Here is a 26792-nt window from a genome sequence, read left to right as displayed (position 1 = left end):
CTCGTAGATAGAAACAAAATGTCATATATCAAGAAGTTAGGGATAAGCCTAAGCAGGTAGAGTACCACCGGCTGAAGGGCGCTCCTAAGCCAAGAGAAAAGCGCACTCACGTGTCAGCTGACCAGCACAGTGGATATCTACAACAAAACAATAGTTGAACTATGTGAATGCTAACTGCGGTGTTACAAAACTCTACAAATTATGTAGCGAAACCTTCAATAAATTTGGGTAGCAGACAGAGCATAGAATGAAATAATACACTCTTAGCAAACCACTGTGGCTACGCTCTACCCACAGATCCTGATAAGCACCTTTGATCTGGAGTGGAAAAGCCCAGGGATAAGGTCTGAAGAGATTGCCAACAGAATGCCATCGTAAACCTAGCTACAAGAAAAGAAGTAAAATGTGAACTTCACAGATATTATATAACTGCTTATATTAAATATTCCTGACACTCTACTCCTCAAGTCGTGTTTTTCTTCCATTTGAGTTGTAGCTAGCCCTGTATAGGCAACACACAGGATGAGTCAGGAGGAACGGCACATGCTGTGAAAAATGATAGTGTTGGTGATTTTGAACAAAACATTCACACGGACATGTGAGATAATCCGAATTGTTTCCGAGACGGAACACATTTAATAACACTTTTGTAAGTTTTTCTTGAATGACTCAAAAACCGCAGGCTCCAATTAAAATGTGTCGCAGCACAAAATTACACTACATTAAATGCTCTACAGAAAAAGGTCGTATTTAATTTTTGCCGAGGATAACAGTTTGCGCGCAGAGAGCGCGAGAATATTGAAAATCTATAGCTTCGATTTTTGCAGGCCACTGTGAGGTAGTTCCCCAACTTGATAGACCACAAGTGTCCTGCATCTAACTGTTCGTCTCAATTTCAATTATGCTGTTGTGGTGCGTTGTAAGCAGTGAAAATGAATAATACAGAAAAAATACCAATGAACATTAAATTTTTTCTATCTCGGAAACAATACGGAATAGCACATAATCCTATACGAGGCTTCTCGTTCACGATTTCTAATACTGTAATCTGTCAAAGCATGTGCCTTTCCTACCGACTCAGCCCATATATTACAAGGGTGACACATTTTCCTCTGAAGTGCTTTAGTCCACTCTGCACAATAATAAAACCGTTTCAGAAAAAAGTTTATGAATACGAGTGCATGCTTCTTCCTGTTCTCATGCTTTCTCTCATAATTATTGTAAACGTTACTAGCGAGAATCTCTATAGGGCGGATATACCAACACAGTTCAAGCCAATTACCGCACTGTTACAAGGGCGTATTGTTAAATTAGCTACGCAGGTATTTCACTCCCTCTTTTTCTGGTTTAAGTATCTCAGATTTTTTTGTATTATTAATTTGCTTGTAATCCACTTTGTACGTTTTTGCAGATTATTTTACCCGAAGGTGCGACTACAATAACATGAAACCGGTCGTGTATAATATTAGAATAAAGAACTGTCAAAAGCTAATGCGGTTTCCAGAAGTTTTCAGAAAAATATTTAAAGAACTTTTTAATATGTATGACTAATTTGTGGGTGTACGCACCGTAAAATCATATCATACCATTGAGCTTGGAGTACAAATAGCAATTTTAAGAGTAAAATCTGCAGAGATTACTTATGTGTTGTATCTTGCCTGGAAAACTTACCAGCTCAGTAGAATGACTGACACTGAATGCAACGGGCTGCTACTTGTCTGCTAAACTCAATCTGCAACAAAAGCATAGAAAATGCAGTTTAAGAATTTTAAGAACACAAAGTAAACATTCAGCATCTTAAAACGTTGTAATACATTACAGCTCAGTCAACCTGTGATGAAAAAATCGGCTAGGTGCGCGTATGACTCGCGCACTGAGGTTTCCGTGCAGACTTAGATCGACACTTCATTCATTCCAGGAATCGAGGGCCTCGACGATTCTGCCTGTTATCGACACTGATACTGGAAAGATATTGGTCACAGCGATTCCAAGAGTTTCTAGAACGTTCTAATTTCAAGTTTGATGCAGAATAACAAATGACAAAAGAAATATTTTTTCAACCATTTTCTGATTCTTTTCTTTCGTTTTCTTGTACTGTAAAACCTTTCCTCTTGCCTAACTTTATAATCCTACATAAAGGGGAAGTACCCTCTACGTTTACGAGCGTGTTTGCTATTATCGAAATAAGACATAAATGGCTGTATATTTTGATTGCATTGACTTAGATGCTTAACATTTTTACACTACCAAAACAGTATAGACCTCAGAATCTAACGTGAATTTCCACTTCAAACGTCTACCATTCGCTGATAAAAATGGGTCTTAACAGGACGTAAAGACAGACAGTCAGATAACAGGTGACAAAAAAATTAATTTCGTGTGATTTTTTTCCATTTTTTATCTATCTGTCTGTCTCTCCGTCTGTTAAGACCCTTTTTGTCAGGAAAAATTGTTTTCGTATGATATAGTTACAAACAAAATTACTGTCATGTTATACAGTTACAAACTTTCCTGTTGGACCATTGACCTTGCCGTTGGTGTGGTGGGTTACACGCCTCATTGATACAGATAGCGGTACCCTAGGTGCAACCACAACAGAGTGGTATCTCTTGAGAGGACAGGCAAAGTGGTTCCTGAAGAGGGGCAGCAGCCTTTTCGGTAGTTGCAGGGGCAATAGTCTGGATAACTGACTGATCTGGTCCTGTAATATCAAGCAAAACGGCCTTGCATTGCTGGTACTGCGAACGGCTGAAAGGAAGGAGAAACTACAGCTGTTTTTCCCGAGGGCATGCAGGTCTACTGTATAGTTAAATGATAACGGCGACCACTTGGGAAAATATTCCGAAGGTAAAATAGTCCCCCATTCGGATATCCGGGCAGGGGCTACTCACGAGGAAGTATTTTTCAGGAGAAATAGAACTGGTGTTTTCCGGATTGGAGCGTGGGATGATAGATCCCTTAAATGGGGCAGGCAAGTTAGAAAATTTAAAAAGCGAAATGGATAGGTTAAAGTTAGATAAAGTGGGAGTTAGTGAAGTTCGGTGGCAGGAGGAACAAAACTTCTGGTCAAGTGAATACAGGGTTATGAATACAAAATCAAATAGGGGTAATGCAGGAGCAGGTTTAATAACATCGAAGAAATATGTGATGAGATAAAAAATTATTCAAATAGTTGAGAAGAAAATTCAATAATCATGGGCTACTGGATTTCGATAGTAGGAAAAGGAGGAGAAGGAAAAATAGTTAGTGAATATGGCCTGGGGGAATGAAATGAAATAGGAAGTCGTCTGGTACAATTTTGCACAATGCATAATCACAGCTAACACTTGGTTTAAAAATCATGAAACAAGATTGTTTACATGGAAAGGATCTGGAGACACCGGTAGGTTTCAGATTGATTATATAATGATAAAATAGATTTTGATTATATAATGGTGAAACAGATTTCTGAACCAGATTCTAAATTGTAAAACATTTTCATGGGACTATGTAGACTCTGAACCAGAATTTATTGATTATGAACTGCAGATTAAAGCTGCAGAAACTGCAAAAAGATGAACTGAAAGAATCAGAGATTGTAGAGAGTTTCAGAGGAATCGTTAGGGAAAGTTTGACAATTACAAGGGAAATACGAGGGCTAGTAGAAACCTTGGGTAGCACAAGAGACAATGAATTTTATCGATGAAAGAAGAAAATATAAAAATGCAATAAATGAAGCAGGCGAAAGGCAATACAAACATTTAAAAAATGAGATTGATAGGAAGTGCAAAATGGCTTAGCAGGAAAGGCTAGAGGACATATGTAAATATTTAGAAGCATACATTACTACGGAAATATTAATGGCGCCTACTGGAAAATTAAAAGACATCTTTGGAGGAAAGAGAACCGCCGTATGAATATCAAGGGCTCATATCGAAAACCAGTTCTAAGCAAAGAAGGGAAAGCAGAAAGGGGGAAGGAGCGTATAGAGTGTCTATACAAGGGAGATGTACTTCAAGGCAATATTATTGAAATGGAAGAAAACTTAGATGAAGATGCGATGGGAAATATGGTATTGCATGAATAATTTGACAGAGCACTGAAAGACCTAAGTCTAAACAAGGCCCCAGGAGCAGATAACATTCCGTTAGAACTACTGATAGTCTTGGGAGAGCCAGATATGACGAAACTCTTCCATGTGGTGAGCAAGATGTATGATACAGGCGAAATACCCTCAGACTTCAAGAAGAATGTAATAATTCCAATTCAAAAGAAATCAGGGGCTGACAAGTGTAAAAAATCACCGAACTATCAGTTTAATAAGCCACGGTTGCAAAATACTAACACGGACTCTTTTCAGAAGAATGGAAAACTAGCAGAAGCCTATCTAGGGGAATATCAGTTTGAATTTCGGAGAATTGTACGAATGCTCGAAGCAATACTAACCCTGCGACTTCTCATAGAAGATAGTCTAAGGAAAGGCAAACCTATGTTTATAGAATTTGTAGACTTAGAGAAATCTTTGGACAATGTTGACTGGAGTACTCTCTTTCAAATTCTAAAGGTGACAGGGGTAAAATAGAGGAGCGAAAGGCTATTTACAATTCGTACAGAAACCAGCCGGCACTTATAAGAGTCGAGGGGCATGAAAGGGAAGCAGTTATTGAGAAGTGAGTTAGATAGGGTTGTAGCCTATTCTCGATGTTATTCCACCTGTACATTGAGAAAACAGTAAAGGAAACAGAAGAAAAATCTGCAATAGGAATTGATATCCAGGAAGAAGAAATATAAACGTTCAGGTTTGCCGATAACATTTTAATTCTTTCAGAGACAGCAAAGGACTTGGCAGACGAACAGAATGGGCAGTGTCTTGAAAGGAGGATGTAAATTGAATATCAACAAAAGCAAAGCGAGGGTAATGGAATGTAGTCGAATTAAACATAGGTGATGCCGAGGCAATTAGATTAGGAAATAAGGCACTTAAAGAAGTAGATAGACTCATAAGGGCACGAAAAGCTTTTCTGTAGAAGAGAAATTTGTTACCACCGAATATAGATTTAAGTGTTTGGAAGTCTTTCCTGAAGGTATTTGTCTGGAGTGTAGCCACGTATGGAAGTCGAACATGGACGAAAAATAGTTTACATAAGAAAAGAAAAGAAACTTTCGAAATGTGGCATTATAGAAGAATGCTGAAGTTTAGATAGGTAGTCCACGTGAATAATGAGTAGGTACTCAACAGAATTGATGAGAAAAGGAATTTGTGGCGCAACAGGACTGGAATAAAGGACTAATTGATAGAACACATTCTGAAACAGTCAGGAATCACGAATTTTGTATTGGAAGAAAGTGTGTGGGGTAAAAATGGTAGAGGGAAACCAAGAGATGAATACAGTAAGCAGGTTCAGAAGTATGTAGGTTGCAGTAGCTACTTTGGTTTGATGCAGCTTTCCATGCCGGTCTATCCTGTGCAAGCCTCTTCTTCTCAGTCTTCGGACTGAAGACAACAACCACAACGTAGTTAGAATTGATCAGTTTCCGATTTTTTTTTCTACTAGCACTGCGAAACCTTTCAAAAATCTTTGTAAGGGGAAGTGCCCTATAAGTTTTGAAATGTGAGTTTGAAAATATCAGAATATCTGACATAAATGACCGTATTTTTTGATTGGATTCACTTGAAGCTAATGCTTGTTATACCACCAAGAACCATAAACTTTAGTATGCGTCATAAGTTTCAAATAGATACGTCTACCCATTCGTGCGAAAAAGTGGTCGTGACATATGGACAGACTGACAAACAGACAGTCTGATAAGAGATGGCAGAAACATTGTGTTGTGTACATAGTTCCGCGTAGTTCCAATAGAGCGCGCCCCGCTAAGCACAACAGCGCAGGCGCAGCGCTCGTCCGTCTCCGCACTACGAGATGGCGCTGTCCTAGAGACGGACCAAATTCTGCTTCCGCCGATCCACGTATTAATATATCACGCAGCCAATGAGATTGCTGCTAACGTAGAACCTTTTCTCCTCGCAGATCACACTCGCGCAGTGATACCTGAACGCGCGAGGTACTACAAAGAGTGTACAGACCTCCGATTAGTCAGTCTGCATTAGTCTGTACCAGTGTGCATTAGTCTGTACCAGTCTATAGTCAAGTTTCAGTCTGCGCCTAATAAGATTACCATATTCCTGTACATAGCCATGAAGATAAATGAATAGACACTTTGTCAACTATCAGAGATATGTGAGAATAAGATTTACGTACCAAGACCAAAGGAACTTCAGATTGTCAATTGTAAACAGCATCCAGAATCAAGTTACGTAATGTCTATGTTTGATTATTTTAATAAATGTGTGTGAAAATTAATCAAATTCTGTTTAAAGTTGGTCACCATCAATCTGCTACTCTAAGCGTGCAAGTGGCATTTTTATCGTCTGACCTAACGGCAGAAGATAAACACGCCACGATAAGACCACGAGACAAGTCGCTGACACTCGCATAGAACGACAAGTCAAATAATCTGATGATGTGTGTACCGAAGGTCTTACAGTACGCACACCACACATTTCATGATTCTAAGTCAACAGGAAGTACCTTGTAGGTTTAGACGAGTGATTTTGCGAGTATCAAAATATGTGACATAAATGGCCCTATCTTTTTACGACATTGATTTAGGAGCTTCACTTTTTTGCATCACTAAGGGACCGTAGACCTTAATGTGTGACTTAAATTTCAACTTGATACGTCTAGACGTACCTAAGAAAACGTGATGTGAACAGTCGGACAGGCAGACAACAGAAAGGCGGACACCAAAATGATTCTATAAGGGTTTCGTTTTTACAGGGTGAAGTACAAAACCCTAAAAAGAGTAAAATCAGTACATATCTAAGGAAAAAGGAACCCCGTGATCAGACCCAGTGGACCACGCGAAGCCGATCGGCCTCCTTGTCATGCTCTGTCGTTTCCCATCAATCGGAAGTGGTATGGAGGGGAATGGGGCCAGCACCAACTTCTACCAACCGTTTTCGTCTTTCCAGACCGTGATTCTACTACCTGTCACTCAAGTATCCCCTCAGTTGATATCACGATGGTGCGTGGTGCACGTTCTCTTACTCCCACCAAGGAAAAATCCATGGCACAGTGAGGATACTGGTGCCAGGAGCGAGTTGAGTTACGATAGTGTCGCATCAGAGGTAACATAGAAAAACGAAGATGTCCTTGACATGCCAGAGTTCCCTCAGTCAGAACCAGCTGTCACCTGAAGTCATGGCCTTCCATGGTGCTAGAAATAGAATCGCTGTGAATCTGCAAAACATTACGTGACTAGGAGCTCCCTTCACGTAGTCGTCCTATTTGCGGACGATCGTCAGCCGGGGTAGTACTGCGGTTTATCACTAAACACATCTATCTACATCATACTAAACACCTACGGTGTGTGGCGGAGGGTACCTTCGGTACACTATCTGATCGCTCCAACCCTGTTCCACTTCCGAATAGTGCGTGGGCAGAAAGATTGTCGGTAAGCCTCAGTATTGGCTCTAATTTCTCGAATTTTCTCCTCGTGGTCAATACGCGAGACATATGTGGGGGTAAGTAATATGTTGTTCGACTCCTGAAAAGTGCTGTCCCGAAATTTCAATAGTAAATCTTTCCGTGATGCACAACGCCTCTCTTGTGACGTCTGCCAGTGGAGTTTGTTTAGCACCTCCGTAACGCTCTCTCGCCAGCTAAACGATTCCGTGACGAAATGCGCCGCTCTTCGTTGGATCTTTTCTATCTCCTCTATCAGTCCCATCTGACAGGAATCCCAGATAGATGAACAATACTCGAGAATCGGGCGAAAAAGTGCCTTGTAAACCATTTCTGTCGTGGATGAGTTTGAGTGACATTTCCTGAGTCTGGTATCTGCTTTTCCCGTCATCTATTTTATGTGGTCATTCCACTTATGGTCGCTCTCGATAGTTACGCCTAGAAATTTTACAGCACACGCTGTCCCCAGCTGTTTGGCATTAATAGTGTAGCAGTACAGCAGTTAATTTCTGAGAGCTATATCATTTATCAGTAGTCCATATTCCCCGGCCATAACACCAAACCTAACGCAGCAGTTTCTGTGGTGGAATTAACACGACATTCTGTGCGTCGGACGCTAATTCCCTAGTCGGGCAGCTGCTGGTCTCCAACTATTTGTGCAGGGTGGCACAAAACGTTGGAAGGAGTCCATTACTTGTTCTCGGATGGCAGTCGCAGATGTGAAGACGTTATGATGTGTTTGCCGTACGGTATGGTGACCCTCTCTTGTGGAAGTCAGACGTGGTCGTTCGGGTCTCTGTCACATCCGAGTGAACCACAAATATAGATCTTCCAGGACTCATTTAAACAGTCTAATAGGGATGTACAACGAGGCATCTCTGAGATTGTCACAAGAATGCGTGACATTTCCGTGTCCTTCATAGTCATCATTCAATATGTAACACTATTAATGGCAATTATACATCCTGCCAGTCCTGGACAACTTTAAACATTGATACACTCTGGTAGCCGTTCTACTTCTCACAGAGAATTGCAACTCTCAGTCATTTTTATACCCACCAATGGTGCTTACGTGTATGAAGTTACACTGACAGTTCGATCATTTCTTCTGTGTGCGGCCGTTGTCCAGCAATGTAGTTTTGCAGACAAAATTAAGAGATTCACAGTTTTGTGGTAGTTGTACATAAAAATGGAATTGAGGTTATTCAGTTGCATGCTGACATGTTTTTGCGGCAAACTGTCCACAAACAGAAAAGGGTATGGGAAAGAAATCTAGTACTTCATGTACCCTCCGCCAGAGAGAGTGCACCATGATTTTCGGATTTCATGAGACGTATGGCAAGCACCTCGATTTTTCCAAAAATCCTATCTCATGATCCCCGTACCACAATAGCTTAATATGGAGTTACATGTAAGAAGACATCTGTTTCCCACATATAACATACCACAACTGCGAAGGAGGTACACTGTATGTCATGCGTTACAAACACTCATCTGATACCATTAGTATACGACCTACTCACCTAGAGGAACAGACGCAGCAAACACTATCTTACTTAATACGTTGGAGCTTCATCTGGACATCCCAGCCTATGCACTGAGCCTACCGTTTGCTGTCCGTCACTCTACCTTAGGACCGAGCGAGGTGGCGCAGTGGTTAGACACTGGACTCGCATTCGGAAGGGCGACGGTTCAATCCCGCTTCCGGCCATCCTGATTTAGGTTTTCCGTGATTTCCCTAAATCACTCCAGGCAAATGCCGGGATGGTTCCTCTGAAAGGGCACGGCCGACTTCCTTCCCCATCCTTCCCTAATCCGATGAGACCGATGGCCACGCTGTCTGGTCTCCTTCCCCAAACCAACCAAACAACCAACTCTACCTTAGGTTTTACTGTCGTGCCACATTTTCTAGGATGACTTTGTGATGATGTTACTGTATACTAATTTCCGTTCTTCAAGGTATAGTATTTTCAGTTAACTTTTAACCCGTACCTCTATGTTATTTTGACAAGCAGGCAGACCATGGAAAGAATGTGTTACTAGGCTCAAAAGTGTAACACAAACTTATGAAAACGTAGTGTGTTCTCCCACGAAGTTACCGGCAACGTCACTCATAAGAGCACAGCAGTGTTACGTTTGCTGTAATTACAGAACATTATTTCACATAACGTATTCTTTATTTTCCTTGTTATGTATCGTTCCTGAGGACCAAATAACAGACTTGAATCTTATGATTTAAGTAAATTTGTCGTAGATGTTAGTAATGCCAAGTGAATTACTTTTAAACTGAATAACATTTCTGCGATTTGAACACCATGATATTGTAAACTGTTACTGATAAGAGAAAGAAAACACATTTAACAAAACATCTTCCACAAAGGGTTGGTGACAACTACTGTGTGCTACCGCAGTGCCCATTTGTGGACTCCCGCTGTCCAAATGAATACTGGCGTGCCGCCGTCACTGATCCAGTTATTAGAACACAATTTCATGGAAGTAGATTGGCGGAATTATCAGATATTGCAAGACACGAAATTATCAGAAGCGGAAACAGCGTCATTGGACAGACCTTCCTGTAAACTAGTTAACCGGATAATCGACATCCGATCACCAAATCACTCTCAATCAACTCGGATCAGATTCGCACTTCAGGGCGATTAATTTGTGGGGAAATTGTCGCAGCCCAATTTATACGTTAGGTAATTATCTTTCTCTGAGCTCTGAAGTTCAATCACACAAATTCCAATTTCCGTTTCCATATTTACACAAATCGTCATTAATAAAGAAGATACCTCATGTAGGTTTCTTCGTTTCAGTGTTCTCTCCGATGAAACTCAGTTTTCGTTAAAAGTATTATAAGCATGACCAGATTCATCAATCATTCAAGATATAATTTTGAAATTTTCCAAAGTCCTCCGACAGGCCATTACTGCAGCACCATGAGATTCCGAGGTAAATTTTACTGCTGTTCTTAAACTGAAGGATCTTACTCTTACGAAATGGTGTATCGTTACATCTGATTTTTGAGGGGAGCTTGTCAAGAATTAAATAGCTGAATTTCTGTTCGTTGTTACACTATTTATTATTCAACTGATCGTCTCAATTTTCTTATAAATAATGCTCAAAAGATGGATCAATATAGGGCGAATTCAGTTATAACCAATAGAATTATCGATTCCTGTTTGTAGGCCATATCTCTGAATTACTGAATTATTGTAAAAACATATTTATATGTTTAGGTTGTAAAATCTTGTAGAATTAATGGGTCTTATTGTAACTGCTGCTTGCTGCAATGCTTAGACATTGTTTTAATGTCATAAATATAATAAATGAAAAGCGCTAGTTAGCTTTTGTTCTATAGTAATAATTTATTGTGTTAGTTTTCGGCTTACAAGGCCATCATCAGACATTTACTGACAATTGTCGCCAAAGAAGTGATGTTGTTTGTAAACGACGTTGGAAAAGAAGTTACACGTCTAGACTGAACCACAAATGCACAGTAAATGACGTCTTTGACTGTGTGGTGATAATGAATTGTAAACAACATCTTTGACAATGTGGTGATAATGAATTGTAAAAAGTAAAAAGCTGAACAATGAATAAATATAAAAAGAGTACACAGTAAAGTACACAATAATTTATATTAATAAACAAAACCAACAAAATAAACTATAACAAACATTTAATAAAGCCAGCTATTAATGTCTTTGTGGATCACATCTGTAAGGTTAGTGGTGACACTTGGTTTACTTTTTATAAATCAGTGTTTTTTACACTCGTTAGTTTCTCAAGATTTATGAACGGCTTCCGTTTTGCGGCCATCATCATTTCCAACGACTACAGCAGCGACACGTCCGTCCGTAGGTGCTGCCTACGTATTTTAATAAAATATGATGTGACCAAGGCACTAATTTATATATTTTAATGTATTACAGAGGTCACCAGTCTACTGGCAGCCACATACAGCCTAAGGTCGTTAACTTGGTCTACTCTTACAGAAGTTAGATAGTTAACAACCGCTACGGTATGAAGCATTTTACCATTAGTTTACAGGAACAGACAAAACACTAAAATGTACTCGTTTTGGCCAGAGTCTCGGATGTTATACCGAGCTCTTATGGATATGTTACGTGTCTGGTACAGTAGCAGTTTAGATTTCTAATGTGATTGTACAAGTAAAGATTAACAATATTTCAGTTGAAACTTTAAATGTTTTTGGAGAGGAAAATTAATAATGAATTACGTTAAGAGGATAGCGTGTAGTACGAAAATGAAGTGCACACTGTGCAAAACGCATATAGTTAGCTTTCAAAAGTATTAAATGGCTTTTTAAAAGTTTTATGTAGTGCCTAGTTTTGAGAAATATTCACTTTATTACATCTTGCACGGTTAGCCAGTGTCGGCCTTGCAGGCTATTTTGAAGTACTATAGATGTCGATGTATTGTTCAATTATCCGATTACAAAACAGCCGAGATGGAAAACTTCAACGTGTCTTTTAACAAATATACGGCTGTGGTACCCCGTATGCAGAAAATGATTTCACAAATACGTTTTCAAACTTGGTTTTACACAGTCTTCGTAACAAAAGGGTTATTATTGCTAATAGAGGTCCCAGCAGTCACTTTCCTGTTTGCAGATTGCTAGGTCCAAAGCTGATTTGATGAGTTTTGTAAAGAATGTACAGAACTGTCTCCGTCCTCTGCAGCCACAGTTCTTTTAATAATTCAACTGAGTGCTTTAACCCTCGCAATGCCGAGGAAGGGACGGGTACTTTATGTCCACCTTTTGAAATTATTGTAATCTAGTCAGTTACTTTATATTTTAGAATTTAGAAAAATATTTGTTGTTTTTGATTAATTCTTTGCAGGTACCATATTTTTTAAAAATTTTCAGTTGAAGTTCACCGAAAAATTTAAGTCTCACTTCCCTGACGAATGTCATATTCAATATTTTCAGGTTCAGGACCTCACTTACGCATCAGTATCTGTTCAATCAGTAAGTTATGAATGAAAGCCTGCACCGATTAACGAAATTTGTATTTTTAATTTTTTTTTTCTGTGGGGATAAAGTACAGCCGCCGCTGTTGATAGTACATGTTATTGAAAGTCTGTTGATATCGTTAAAAGTGTGCTGAAAGATATTTTCAGGTTCTGTACCCTACTTAAACATGAGTAGGTCTTTGAAAATTATGTTCTTGATTACGTCAACAACCAAAACGAATAATATTTTTTCAGTTTTTTGTAGGGTGGGCATAAAGTACAGCCCCCTCCCGCCCCTTGGTAATGCGTGTTATGAAAAATGCGTCAGTATTACTAGGGCTAAGGATAATACAGGAAATGTTCTTCTATCGCAACTTTTCTAAAACACCCAACAAAAATCTCAAGACCTGCTGTTTAGCATTTACTTGACTGACAAATATTACAGTTTTCATCGAGAGCAACAACTACTCTATCTAAAACTTTTCCGTCGATCGGTAAACTATTGATTAATCCTCCTTCGATGACTACAAGCGAAACCTGCAGCTAATACAGCCCTAAGAAAATGGGAATACTGTAGCAGCCATAAAATCCGATGGATTATTAGGAAGACTCGAGTGGACACACTGCTTCTGAAGTATCATAGCTTTACAGGAGATATGTAGAGTTTGAAACAATCCATTTTATCTATTTTAGTGAAACAGTTGACGTCGGTTTGCAGTAGGGTTTTGGAGCATATACTGTATTCAAACATTATGAATCACCTCGAAGGGAACGATCTATTGATACGTAATCACCATGGTTTCAGAAAACATCGTTCTTGTGCAACGCAGCTAGCTCTTCATTCGCACGAAGTAATGGCCGCTATCGACAGGGGATCTCAAGTTGATTCCGTATTTCTAGATTTCCGGAAAGCTTTTGATACCGTTCCTCAAAAGCGACTTCTAATAAAGCTGGCGGCCTATGGGGTATCGTCTTAGTTGTGCGACTGGATTCGTGATTTCCTGTCAGGAAGGTCGCAGTTCGTAGTAATAGACGGCAAATCATCGAGTAAAACTGAAGTGAGATCAGGTGTTCCCCAGGGAAGCGTCTTGGGACCTCTGCTGTTCCTGATCTATATAAATGACCTGGGTGACAATCTGAGCAGTTCTCTTAGGTTGTTCGCAGATGATGCTGTAATTTACCGTCTAGTAAGGTCATCCGATGACCAGTATCAGTTGAAAAGCGATTTAGAAAAGATTGCTGTATGGTGTGGCAGGTGGCAGTTGACGCAAAATAACGAAAAGTGTGAGGTGATTCACATGAGTTCCAAAAGAAATCCGTTGGAATTTGATTACTCGATAAACAGTATAATTCTCAAGGCTGTCAATTCAACTAAGTACCTGGGTGTTAAAATTACGAACAACTTCAGTTGGAAAGGCCACATAGATAATATTGTGGGGAAGGCGAGCCAAAGGTTGCGTTTCATTGGCAGGACACTTAGAAGATGCAACAAGTCCACTAAAGAGACAGCTTACACTACACTCGTTCGTCCTCTGTTAGAATATTGCTGCGCGGTGTGGGATCCTTACCAGGTGTGATTGACGGAGGACATCGAAAGGGTGCAAAAAAGGGCAGCTCGTTTTGTATTATCACGTAATAGAGGAGAGAGTGCGGCAGATATGATACGTGAATTGGGATGGAAGTCATTACAGCAAAGACGTTTTTCGTCGCGGCGAGATCTATTTACGAAATTTCAGTCACCAAATTTCTCTTTCGAATGCGAAAATATTTTTTTGAGCCCAACCTACATAGGTAGGAATGATCATCAAAATAAAATAAGAGAAATCAGAGCTCGGACAGAAATGTTTAGGTGTTCGTGTTTCCCGCGCGCTGTTCGGGAGTGGAATGGTAGAGAGATAGTATGATTGTGGTTCGATGAACCCTCTGCCAAGCACTTAAATTAGAATTGCAGAGTAGTCATGTAGATGTAGATGTAGAAATCAAAAACTGTTTTAAATTCCGCAGATGTTATACATTGAATTGCTGTGTTCGTCACTATGATAATGTAACTTTTCATTTAACATAAGACGCCACAGCAATAATTATGGGGGTACCCATCCACAAGGTACGGTGTCAGATCACCTTCCTACACCTTAGAAATTAAATGTCAAACAGGAAACGTGGCACCGTTTGTGCCTGCCGTGCTCGAGCGAGGACTTGGCGGTCCGATATGCTAGCCCGCAAAGCCCAGCTCACACAAGACTGGAAAACAACAGGACTAGACGCAGCGGTACTGTTTAGTATTCGTCATACAGTAGTTGCGCGCCGCTTAGTGTGTGAAGAAGAAGAAAGTCGGTAGTCCGACGCTCGACGCTCGGTCCACCCGGTACCCTGTGCCTACAGGTGCATACAGAGAACGCCATGACAGCTGCTTACTCAAGGTGCAGCAGCGCGACTACAGGTAGAACGCCTCGAGTCCACCTGCTCCGCACACACCAAACTGCATACGATCTTTTCGATCCTATTAGTGAAGAAGTAATCTAATGCGCCTAAAATATATTTTAGTTCATCGAAGATACTGATAATCTATTTTCCCTTGACGAGTAGTCGACAGAATTCAGCAAGTCATCTCGTTAATGACAGCTGCAGCCTTAAGAAACATATTGTCTCAACAAGAGCTAATATTGAGGAGCCGAGAGGACTGCTGTCTCCGTTTAACAGATCGTGATCTCGCAATACCAGAAGACGGAAGAACCAACGAAAATCTAAATTTCGTAACTGAGAAACTTTCTCCGTTTCTCATTTTAGTAAATATATCTTAATATATGGTTTTGGACATTGTTGATATACAGGGTAAAAATTATTTAAGCCGATAAACTCTGGGAGGTTGTAAGAAACGTCAAAACAAATATTTTTCTCTAGTGTCATGACTTCCAGTGACCATTATTTGACCTGAAATATGGCGTATTCGCTCTTGAGCCGTAATGATTGATTTTTTTAAAACTTTATTCATGGGTATAAAATCAATAGCTGTGAACCACGTTTTGAGAATAGAAACAATAAGACGTAAGCTGCAAATAATTTTTATTAATTAACTTAATAAAAATTTGTGCAGATGGCGACTGATTATTTCTATTCTCAGAAGGACTGATTTGTTGTTGCAACGGTTCGTGTCATGCCAGTAAAGGGCATACTTCGCTCTTCAATTGTAATAACTGTTTCACATTCACGTTTAGTTGTATGTCTGGAACAAGCACACTACATATTTACTAATGGAGAGATACACCTCTAGTGAATACAATGATATTTTAGGATGGGACCTTCAACATCTACAATTTGCATGTTTTGAGTGACGTTGAAACACATGTCGCATTTACTCGTCCTCATCAATCGCGTTTCTTCGTGAATGTGTGGGCAGGTGTTGTTGGTGACTATTTAAATGAGCCATATCTCCTACCTAGGAGTTAAATGGCAGGCGTTATTACTATTTCCTCGCTAGAGCATTGCCAGCGTTGCTGAATGACTTGCCACTCGCTACAAGACATCGCATGTGGTTCCAGCATGACGGGGTGCCGGAACATTTCAGTTTTCCGGTGCATTTATTTTTGAACCGATAGTTCCCAGGAAAGTGGATTGGCATATGTGGTCCTGTTTCAAGGCCTACTCGATCTCTTGATTTGACCCCTCAGGACTTTCTTGTGTGGGAGAGATGCCCAACCTTATTTACAAAACGCCATTTGAATGAGAAGAGGATACAGTTGACCGGATAATAGTAGCTTCAGCGGGAGAAATTAAGGACACTACTGCAGTCTTTGACCGTGTTAGACAGGGCATGACCCGAAGGTGTAACCTTTCTTTACAAGTCAGTTGAGGTATGTTTGAAGTAATTGAGTTGTGTTAATGTTGTTGTCTCTTGGTAATAAACAATAAAAATTGTTTAATTTACTTTTTGTCTACCGTGAGCAAGATGTGATGTCCTATGTCCTTCTACAATTGTGCCTCACACGAAAACACATCAGAAAAAGTGTTTTCAATGTCCCATGCAACATTAAGTATTTTGTTGGTTTAATTAATTTTCATCCAGAGAAAACTCCTGTTTTCAGTTTAAGACATCCTCAAAGGAAAAGATGACATTAGAGAAAAACATTTGTTGTGGTGTGCCGTACAACCTCCCAAATTTTGTCGGCTTAAGTAATTTTCATGCGCTCTATGCTGTATAACAAATACATCATTCTCTAAAACTCATATTGCAGAATTATGGAAATGATCAGGAAATTTGAAACTAGATCAGGGCAATCTTCTTTTTCTTTTACTTTCTTTTTCTTTTTTAGTATGTTGGTTATGTAGTCCATAGCATGACCAGTCTTTATACTGTGGTCAACCACAGCTGATTTGATGGTGTGGCATGGATCACTGCGGAGTTTACGGCACTCCTCTTTTACCGTGCGAACAGTTTCCCCAACGCGTGCCTTACCGTATTGACAGCATATTTGATAAATCTCTGGTTTGTAAAGGTCTAGAGCAGTCTTTACTGAACCTAGTAGTGTGAAACAAGGTAACAAAAGAAATGTGGGTGTTAGTCAAAATCTAAAATAAACCGCTCGTTCTATTTTAATTTTGTCAGAATCCTTTATCCCAGTGCGAACTGAAACAAACTTGCACATGTTATTGGGACGATCTCAGTTTACATAAATATAATGTGAAAGCCCAAATCACTTGATTTTAAGACCTTTGTTTCAGTTACTAGGTTTGACAGAATCGTACTGTTATCTTCAGACTGGCGTTACACTTGCCTTATATGTTCACATACGTGTGTCATCGACATCTGTATAGCTGTAGATTTTCTTAGTGCTCTGTCGGCCTGTGCCCATATGACATCGTTAACCAACTCCCGTGAGGTGAGAGAGCGCTAAATCTACCTTTCAAAGGACATCCAGTACATTTTCGAGGCGTTATCCAGGCAGTGGTGAGCATGTATTTACACTTGGTTCTCAAAGTAAGGATGACATATGTGTGTGAACGTAAACACCAACTGTAACGCCAGTCTCAAGATGACCGCACGGTTCTGTCGAAACTAGTAATTGGAACAAAGGTATTAAAATAAAGCGATCTGGGCTTCCACGAAAAATATATTGCTGATAAACGGGATGGACACTAGTGAGGACGTAAATGGGTTTTTTGCCGAAATATCATGGTAAAGTTGAACGGAATGGACAGCGACTTGAAAGGAGGATATAACATGAACTTCAACAAAAGCAAAACGAGGATAATGAAATGTAGTCGAATTAAGTCGAGTGATGCTGAGGGAATTAGGTTAGGAAATGAGACACAGTGGTAAAGAAGTTTTGCTATTTGGGGAGCGAAATAACTCATGATGGTCGAAGTAGAGAGTATGTAAAATGTAGACTGGCAATGGCAAGGAAAGCGTTTCTGAAGAAGAGAAATTTGTTAACATCGAGTATAGACTTAAGTGTCAGGAAGTCGTTTCTGAAAGTATTTGTATGGAGTGTAGCCATTTATGGAAGTGAAACATGGACCATAAACAGTTTAGACAAGAAGATAATAGAAGCTTTCGAAATGTGGTGCTACAGAAGAATACTGAAGATTAGATTGGTGGGTAAACTAATGAGGTGGTATTCAAAAATGGTTCAAATGGCTCTGAGCACTATGGGACTCAACTGCTGTGGTCATTAGTCCCCTAGAACTTAGAACTACTTAAACCTAACTAACCTAAGGACATCACAAACATCCATGCCCGAGGCAGGATTCGAACCTGCGACCGTAGCGGTCTTGCGGTTCCAGACTGCAGCGCCTTTAACCGCACGGCCACTTCGGCCGGCGAGGTGGTATTGAATAGAAGTGGGGAGAAGAGGAGTTTGTGGCACAACTTGAGTAGAAGAATGGATCGGTTAGTAGGACATGTTCTGAGGCATCAAGGGATCACCACTTTAGTATTGGAGGGCAGTGTGGAGGGTAAAAATCGTAGACGGAGACCAAGAGATGAATACACTAAGAAGATTCAGAAGGATGTAGGCTGCAGTAGGTACCGGGAGATGAAGAGGCTTACACAGGATAGAGTAGCATGGAGAGCAGCATCAAACCAGTCTCAGGACTGAAGACCACAACAACAACAACAACATCATGGTAAACGTACGACGTGACACGAGCGGACGCCTGAGAACTCCATAAGTTAGAATAAGCCGGGGAAACATCTGAACGGATGTGAGACACTGTTACGGGGAGGAAATGTTTCAATAAGTGAAGATGCTGGACAAGGAGCGGAACAAGAACTAGCTGCAGCTCTGCTCACTCACATTCCCTCTTAGATATCGAGATAAAAATTTGATACCATTGTTTGTCAAGATATCTTCCCACGCAAAAACAGTAGCGGCCATTCGCATCAAAAACCGATTCAATTTGGCACTGGTAAGAGACAGAATCCTCCATACTCGCCACTGCCTGGATGTCACCTCGGTAAACTATTGAACGTCCTTTGAAAGATACCTTTAGTAATCCTCCCACCTCTTGGGAGTGGGTTGTCGCTGTCAAAAGCGGACAGAGGACGAGGAAAATCTACAACTATACAGATGTCGATGTATGAACGTTTAACAGCACTTTAGAAAATCACATAAGAACCGCTTAAGCAAACTGCTTTCAAACCTACGGGAAGAACAATCAACGATGCACCAATGTCGGTGCTCGGGAAATGGCTAAATATTTATCCCAACTCCAACATTACTACCAAGATCGAAGATCGAAGAAATATGCCATGAAATGCGCTATGCGTTGATCAGGACTGCATCACCGAAGATATACATTTCATCGGCAGAAAGAGCGGCAGTCCCCGAGTTACGTGACGAACCAGAATTGGTGGTCCTTCCCGCTAACCAAGGGGGCACTACTGTGTTGCCCTTCCGGGCAGAACATAAACAGAAAGTTTTTGAACACACCGAATGGAGGGAGATGCACAGCTCGTCTCGCAGAGAAACTTCTTCACAGTCCTTCGATGCGTAAACTGTTATGAAACTTCAACCAAGAGCAGTTGCTCCACTACGACTGTTGGGCTGCCAAACGTCCACAAAGAGGGCATTACAATGGGTCCCATAGTTATCAATATAGCAGCAGCCACATGTTGGTTGGAAAAACACATGAATACTTTCCTGAATCCATGTGTGGGGAAATTCCAACGTCAGCTCCGGAATTCCATTCATTTTGTACAACATCTACAATACCTTCGTTTCAATGACAGTGGTCTGTTTATGGGTTTTGATATAATGTCACTCTTCACTAGAGTACCTCTAGAGGACCCCATGTAGTTGATAAGAAATTTGAGACCTGAGAGCCCCTTCGAGTTTGTGCTCACTGCAACTTACTTACTGTTCAATGGAAATTATTATGAACAGACGGACAGCATTGCCATGCCTTGTCCTCTATCATATTGTGTCGAATTTGTTCATGGACGATTTCGAAGAGAAGGCCCTGGACCAAGCCCACTAAAACCAACCTCTTTCTACCATTGTATAGATGTTTCTCGTTTGGCCAAATCAATGGGACAGCGTAGGTGAATTTCTTCATCACAGCTCGCTTCACCATGACATGCAGTTTACCGTGGAGATAGAACAGACTGTCGTCCTCCACGTTTTTGATGTCCTGGTGAAGCCGAAATGAGATATAAGTAGTCAGTAAATCTCCCAGCACAAAGGCGTCTTACGCACAATTGTTCACAGGGAGCGATCGATCTTCGCCAAAGAGAACCTTCCGGCTCAGGTGAAGCACCTGAAGAAAACATTCTGAAGATATGGGTACAGCAGCAAGCAGGTAAGACGTGCATTACGATAGGCTGTATCAAGATAACATCAGGAAGAATAGTAGAATACAAATCACTAATGTGCCATCCTTGCTGGCAGTCACCAGAAAAGCATAATCTTGGAGAGAATGTGAAATGTTTATTTCATTCACCACCGAAAATACTGACCCTAATAGGTTCAATAAAGGATGATCTAGACCTTCACAAACCAGGAGTCTAGCAAATACCCTGCCAGTGCGGCATGGTAGAAGAAAGACCCCATGGACATTGACACATAGACGCCACACTGAATTACGACAGACCGCCAAATTAGCCAAATATAAAATTTCATCCTGCAAATCGCTTCTCTTTTTTTTTTGTTTTTTTTTTCAAATAACCTGTTTCGGGCCAACTGCATATTTTCAAATCATTTGTAACAATTACGGAGTAATGGCAATGAAGTTCTATATCGACAATTTACGCCGTAAGTATAACAGGTGATATGGAGATGGGCAGCTGGCCCTGAACCGGTTATTTTAAAATAAAGAGAAGAGGTTAGAAGACTGCCATTAGACATCTTTGTGTAAATAAGGGTCGTGGATACACCCTGATAAGCAATGTGTCCAGTCCTGATAAAACCAAGAAACTTTTGTAAACTCTCACCTTCTCGAATTACGTGGTAAAACTGGCAATTGAAAATAGGGTCAAGACGATCTAATAAACAAAGACAGCTGCCTAAAACTCAGACGTCGAACACTGAACTGTAATCAATAAGGTTGAACATAGAAGTAGTACTCGAAATTTTACAAACTAACGTATATTTCCTCCTTTGAGTTTACGTGGAGAGTCGTAACGATTTAAGAATAGCTGATATTGACCTATTAGCTAACGGTCAAGCCCAGGCGAATAGTATAGCTGAAGATGATAGCACAGTTGATACTCTTAGTGTCGAGACAACAAAATGTAAACGATGTGCCCATCAAAGTGCGATATGACAGTTTATAGCAAACAACCCAGAAAGGTCCATAATAACTTCAAGGTGACACGAAGGGAAAATGGATGTAAGCAAAGGTTCCTTAGCAGCTAGCTGTAGCGTTCATAGTGAATAACGAGATTGCAGATATAACAATGTATGAAATGGAAGAGATATCCCACGCCGAGCACCAACAATTTCAGAACAACCGTAAAGAACTAAAGAAAGTGCAGAATTTGGGGATTATATGATCAAGGAGAACCAAGCAGAAGTATAGGGTGAAGAAAAAATGCCGCACTTGGAGCTCCGCATGCAATTCCTCATCCAAATTCAAGACACAACTTTATATCGTAAAATCAGATCGGGTGCATTTTGGAAACACATGTGTGGAAACGAGTAACTGGAAACAACATCGCATCATGCAGCGCATCGGAATGTACATAGAAACATGTATCGCTATCCATAATCGTCACAGCCGTTTTAGCTCACTGAATGCCGGCACGGTTGCTTAGCGTATTCCAGAGTGGCCGCGCGGTTAGAGGCGTCATGTCGCGGATTTCGCGGCCGCTGACGCGGAGGTTCGAGCCCTCCCTTTGGCATGGATGTGTGTGTTGTTGTTCTTAGGGTGTGTGTGTTGTTCTTCAAAGCAGTTTGGTCCCTTAGGAATTCCCACACAATTTGAAAATTTAGCCAGCACGGTAGCTCAGCGCGTAAGGTCAGAGAGCTGGCTGGTCACTGTAATAAAAAAAATATTTAACAAAAAAACTGAGTGAAGGGATCATCAACGAATGTCATGTAACGTCCGCTACGAACAGTAATGAACAAAAAAAGCGAAAAAAAAACTGAGTATACTGCTGGGACATCAAACCCACATCCACTATGGAGCCATGGGTCGAATCGCCACCGGGTCCCTTTTTTTTAAATTTTAGCGTCCCGCTCCCTATTTCTCGTTGTTTTTATGCAGGACATTTTGTCTCATGAGAACAGACTATCACATGAGAGCAGGATCCATCAAACTGCATGGATGTGTCTACTAACCGCGCATTGCACAGCCGTAACTGGCCCTGTCAAGTTCACGTACGGCAGCTTCCCTATGGAGTACACAAGCGATGGATACGACAATACGCTTCTGCTGCTGGGTGTATGCGATAACAAACTGCTGCTGCTCGTGCGTATGCTGCACGATGCCTTCAAAGGCACCGACCTGATAAGAATGTTTTTCGTCGCCTGGAGCAACGCCTGCAGGAAACCGGTAATCTTCGTCGACAAGTAATGTGTAGAGGTCGTTTAAGAACTAGACGTGCTCTACAAACAGAGGACGCGTTTCTTGAAATTGTTCACCAGTCACCTCGGTGAAGCAGTCGTGATATTGCTAGGCAGTTCCAGATATCTCAAAGACCGGTTGTTGAAGTGTTATATGATGAAAATCTGCTTTCATAGCATTACGCGTTAACTCAGCAGCAGCTGTCAAAAGACCGCACACGACGAGAACAGTCTTGTGAATGGCCTTTGAAGCAACTGGAAGATAAGGAATGTTTTATAAATAGTGTGATATGAACTGAAGAACCTAGCTTTTCTCGTGGTGGTATTTTCATCTCCAAAACAGCCATTATTGGTCGGAACACAACCCACATCTCACACGTGAACGTGGATTTCATTCACACTTTGGCATAAACCTCAGGCCTGGAATCGTGAATGGAGTGTCTTTGGGCCCTTACCTGTTGCCGCACAAGTATAAAGCTGTTGTACGTTTCTTTGCAGTACTTTGCCTGATGCATCAAAAAACGTTCCACTTGGTGTTTGGTGACAGCTATGGTTTCAGCGTGATGATGCGCCGCCACACTTTGGTATGAATGTGTGTAACTACTCGTATTTAAGTGAAACGTTTCCAGGGAAACTGATTAGTAACGGAAGTCCAATGTTATGGCATCCACCCTCCCCGTTTCTTGGTTGGTTGGTTTTTGAAGAAGGGGGGCAAACAGCGAGGTCATCGGTCCCATCAGATTAGGGAAGGATGGGGAAGGAAGTCGACCGTGCCCTTTCAAAGGAACCATCCCGATATTTGCCTGAAGCGATTTACGGAAATCACGGAAAACCTAAATCAGGATAGCTGTACGCGGGATGTAACCGTCGTCCTCCCGGATGTCTCCGTTCCTTAATTCACTATATTTTTATTTCTGGGAGACTTAAAGGTACTCCACCAATAGATGTACACGACCTAATAGCTCGAGTGCATGGTGGTTCAGTAGGAAAGAATTTTTACAATAACAAAGAATGACCAAGTGATTGGATTTCGCATCACTATCTGAATTCTTTGTACTTATAAAAAAGCATAAATTTCGCTTTTAGACAGAGACAAAGAATTTCTAAATAAGAAGAAATTACACTGAATTTTGAGATTATATAGTCATCAAAAGGGACATTTTATGTCATTACTGGGATTTCTTTTTTGGTTTAGGCGGAGAAAGCAACAAAGGTAAGCAGTCCAAAAAGAAAACTCACAGCACCCTAGACTGCGAGAGAAGGAGGTGAGTGAGACACGAATCAAATTCTCGTAATGGATTAACGACCACTGGTCAGGTGCACTGTCTCATATAGTTCTTCCGTGGTTCTCCAACCTCGTTTAAGCAAGTACTGGGCTGTTGCGAAATCTCTCTTCGTATGTCTTCCAGTGTTTATCCAGTCGTATGGGATCTGCTGTTTTCATAGTCTATCAAGTTTAGCCCCCGGATTCCCTTCTTGTCTACCTTCAGATAAGGCAGCTTCTTTTATTACAGCGACTTTGACGTCATTGTTATTGCGTCAGCCAAATGTTACGTTATAATTAATGGATCAGTTTATCATTTATTCAATTTCAAATGACTCTGAAAGAGCACTAGATTTAGAGGACCGTCAGTGAATGCCAGTCCTGTTCGTATGCAAATGACTATAATACCGAGTGTCCCAGACGTCTCTGAGATTACAGAAATTCATAATGCTGTGCTCGATGGCCACCTTCTTGCTATTCCATAGGTGTAGGTTACGTGCCAGTACCAGGTTTCAGCCTCCCCCTTCTCTCAACATTATACAATACGAACATGGCAGTGGCCTTAACGCTTGTGAATAAAACGTCATCTAGATGCAACGCATCCAGTCAAGACACGACAGCTCACGTGAAGAACTGCGCCTGGAGGGAGAAAACCCTTTCCGATTAGGACGCGGAACCCACCCCTCGGTGTCTCACAGTTATAAATGAGTCTATCTATATATGTGCATTACCGGACTGAATATGTTAATGTTTTACTTCCCTCTTTAGTTTCTCGTAAAGAAGGAAATAAGATCAAGCTCAGAACACGAGAATAAAAAAAGATACACATTTATTGAAAAGTAGTGAATAAATAAGAGGAGCACGTGGAGCAAGTAATATGTATCACCTGTAGGGCAAATGTGAAGCAGCGGAAGATGAAAAATGACATTTCGCAGAAGTGGTTAACTTTATAATACTTTTGGTTCTGTTTAAACGTTTGGATGCTGCACAAGCGGCCCTTGATCTTCGACGCCGGGATGAAAGTGCTTCGCTCACAGGCAAATATGGGCCCACTGAACGCTGTGGTCAACAGATATAATGAGAATGTAGAGCCACGTACTGTCGGCCGCAAAACGAACTGGTAGCGATCAGAGGATGCGACGAACCCTGCCCGCGGTAAGTTAAATGTTTCTCTGACAAACAGCCTTTCACGTTCTTTACACGTATTGTCATTATTAATCTGGTGTCAAAGCATACCAAGTTTTTATGGACCAATGATAGTGACATAAATGGTAATCACTAACGTGTTAGTAAATACCAGTAACTCTGCAACCACTCATTCCTTAAAGAATCAAAATGTCATGCACAAAACAGTTCGACGATTTGTGCTCTGTTTTAAGAAAATTGGTGTTTCATCTCAACTCAGCGTTTATAACGTCACAAAGTGTCATAACTCCTTAGCCTTGTTGTACAATGACATAACCTCTTAGTGAGTAGGTTATGACAGAATTTTAAATTTGTTTAATAATTACAAAAAAGTACTGAAAATCAAATTTTTGTGGCACCCTGGGCGCTTTAGACAGGTAACCTGCCCGACTGGGACCGGGTGACAATTTTGGCCTGTAGATAATAAAGGTATTTGGCAGTGTGCTGAGATCTCCGTGTGTTAAGTTTTGTTTAGGACTAATGTCGAAGCCCGATTAGAAGATTCTGAAATTTTCAACTCCAGTTGATAAGCTCACACCAACTTCTTCTGTGTTGTCTGGCTTTTCTAGTCCACGGGTTCATATGACGTTTGAGATGATACAGAAAATTGAAAAACAAGCAAAAACTTTGCTTAATGTTTGTTTATTATCATATAGAGCAAAACAAAACGTATTTCTCAATTTCAGTCTGAATGTAGACAATATTTCCGCCTGACTGCTTATCTCAATCGAAGTTGCGCAGCGTCATCTGAAGCAGGCGCTGCCAGCTTCACTAACTTACTGAAAAACGGCACCGCCCACCTTCAGATAAGGCACTTTCTTTCATTACAGTGGGTTGTCATATAGCGTCAACCAAGAGTTACGTCGTAATTGCGACGTGTCTTAAGGATCAAATTATTACTTGTTCATTTTGAAATGCCACTGCAAGAGCACTAGAATTATGCGACGCTATCAGACTGACGGTTCTGTCCATATACAAATGATTATAATAACGGGTGTTCCAGGAGTATTTCCCTGATTACAGACTGTCATAAAGCACAAAAGAGACACATATATAAATACTTTTTATCTTGAACTGCCTCTGACATATTCTAGTTCTAGTGTAAATACGTACTTACTGTTAGTTTGTTACAGGCCCTATTGACGTAACATCAGCGGAATCGTACAGCATTTACAAGCATCATTTACTCAAACCTGGAGAAAGCCCATTGTGTCCTCTGCTATCACGATACACAGTGACCAAAATCAGTCTAGAGATAATTTCAGATGGTACATCATAGACAGCCACCAATGTTAAAAGCATCACGATGTGACCTTTCTAGAACAGCCAGGCCTGAATTTAGTGCGCAGATAATTCAATGAGAGACGCCTTCGTGAGAAATCCCAAGAAGTCAGTCCACAGAGCCTCACGTGATTTGCAGATTCCGCAGACATCAGTGCACCGCATCCTACGTAAACAATTCCTTTCCCGTGGATACGAAGTCCACATCGTTCACTCACTCCAACTAAGGGATTACAGTGCTCGTTATGACTATACTATTGCCACGCTCGCTTAGAGTGAAGAAGACAATGACTATCTGAAACGTTTCCTTTTCTCAGTCGAGATCACATTTCATTTGAACAGCATTGTCAATAGACACAATAGAATCTGGAGCTCCGAGAATACTCACGCTATGTTTAAGACCGTCAGAAACAGCCCTGAGCTGAAATGTGGTGCGGTTATATGCACAGTAAAATCACAGGGCCTCTTTTCTTCAGTGAAGGGACTATCATAGCCGATACCTGTCTTGGTATATTGCAGTTATTTGCTGTGCCTCAGATTCAGGACATTAAGTACTTACTTTTCCAACAAGATGGT

General features: G+C 40.8%; 1 protein-coding gene across 3 annotated transcripts in view; it reads right to left on the bottom strand.

Annotated features, from left to right (window-relative positions):
• LOC124616497 (parathyroid hormone/parathyroid hormone-related peptide receptor-like) overlaps positions 1-26792 on the bottom strand; it is a 759731-nt gene that overhangs the window by 449153 nt on the left and 283786 nt on the right. For all 3 annotated transcript variants that reach the window (XM_047144855.1, XM_047144812.1, XM_047144835.1), the window contains exon 3: positions 1672-1732. The gene's annotated coding sequence lies outside the window, so the exon portion shown is untranslated. The remainder of the gene's footprint in view (positions 1-1671; positions 1733-26792) is intronic.

Source organism: Schistocerca americana, chromosome 1, assembly GCF_021461395.2.
Source record: "Schistocerca americana isolate TAMUIC-IGC-003095 chromosome 1, iqSchAmer2.1, whole genome shotgun sequence".
Classification (NCBI taxonomy): Eukaryota; Metazoa; Arthropoda; class Insecta; order Orthoptera; family Acrididae; genus Schistocerca; species Schistocerca americana.
This window is presented reverse-complemented; position numbering and strand designations above follow the sequence as displayed.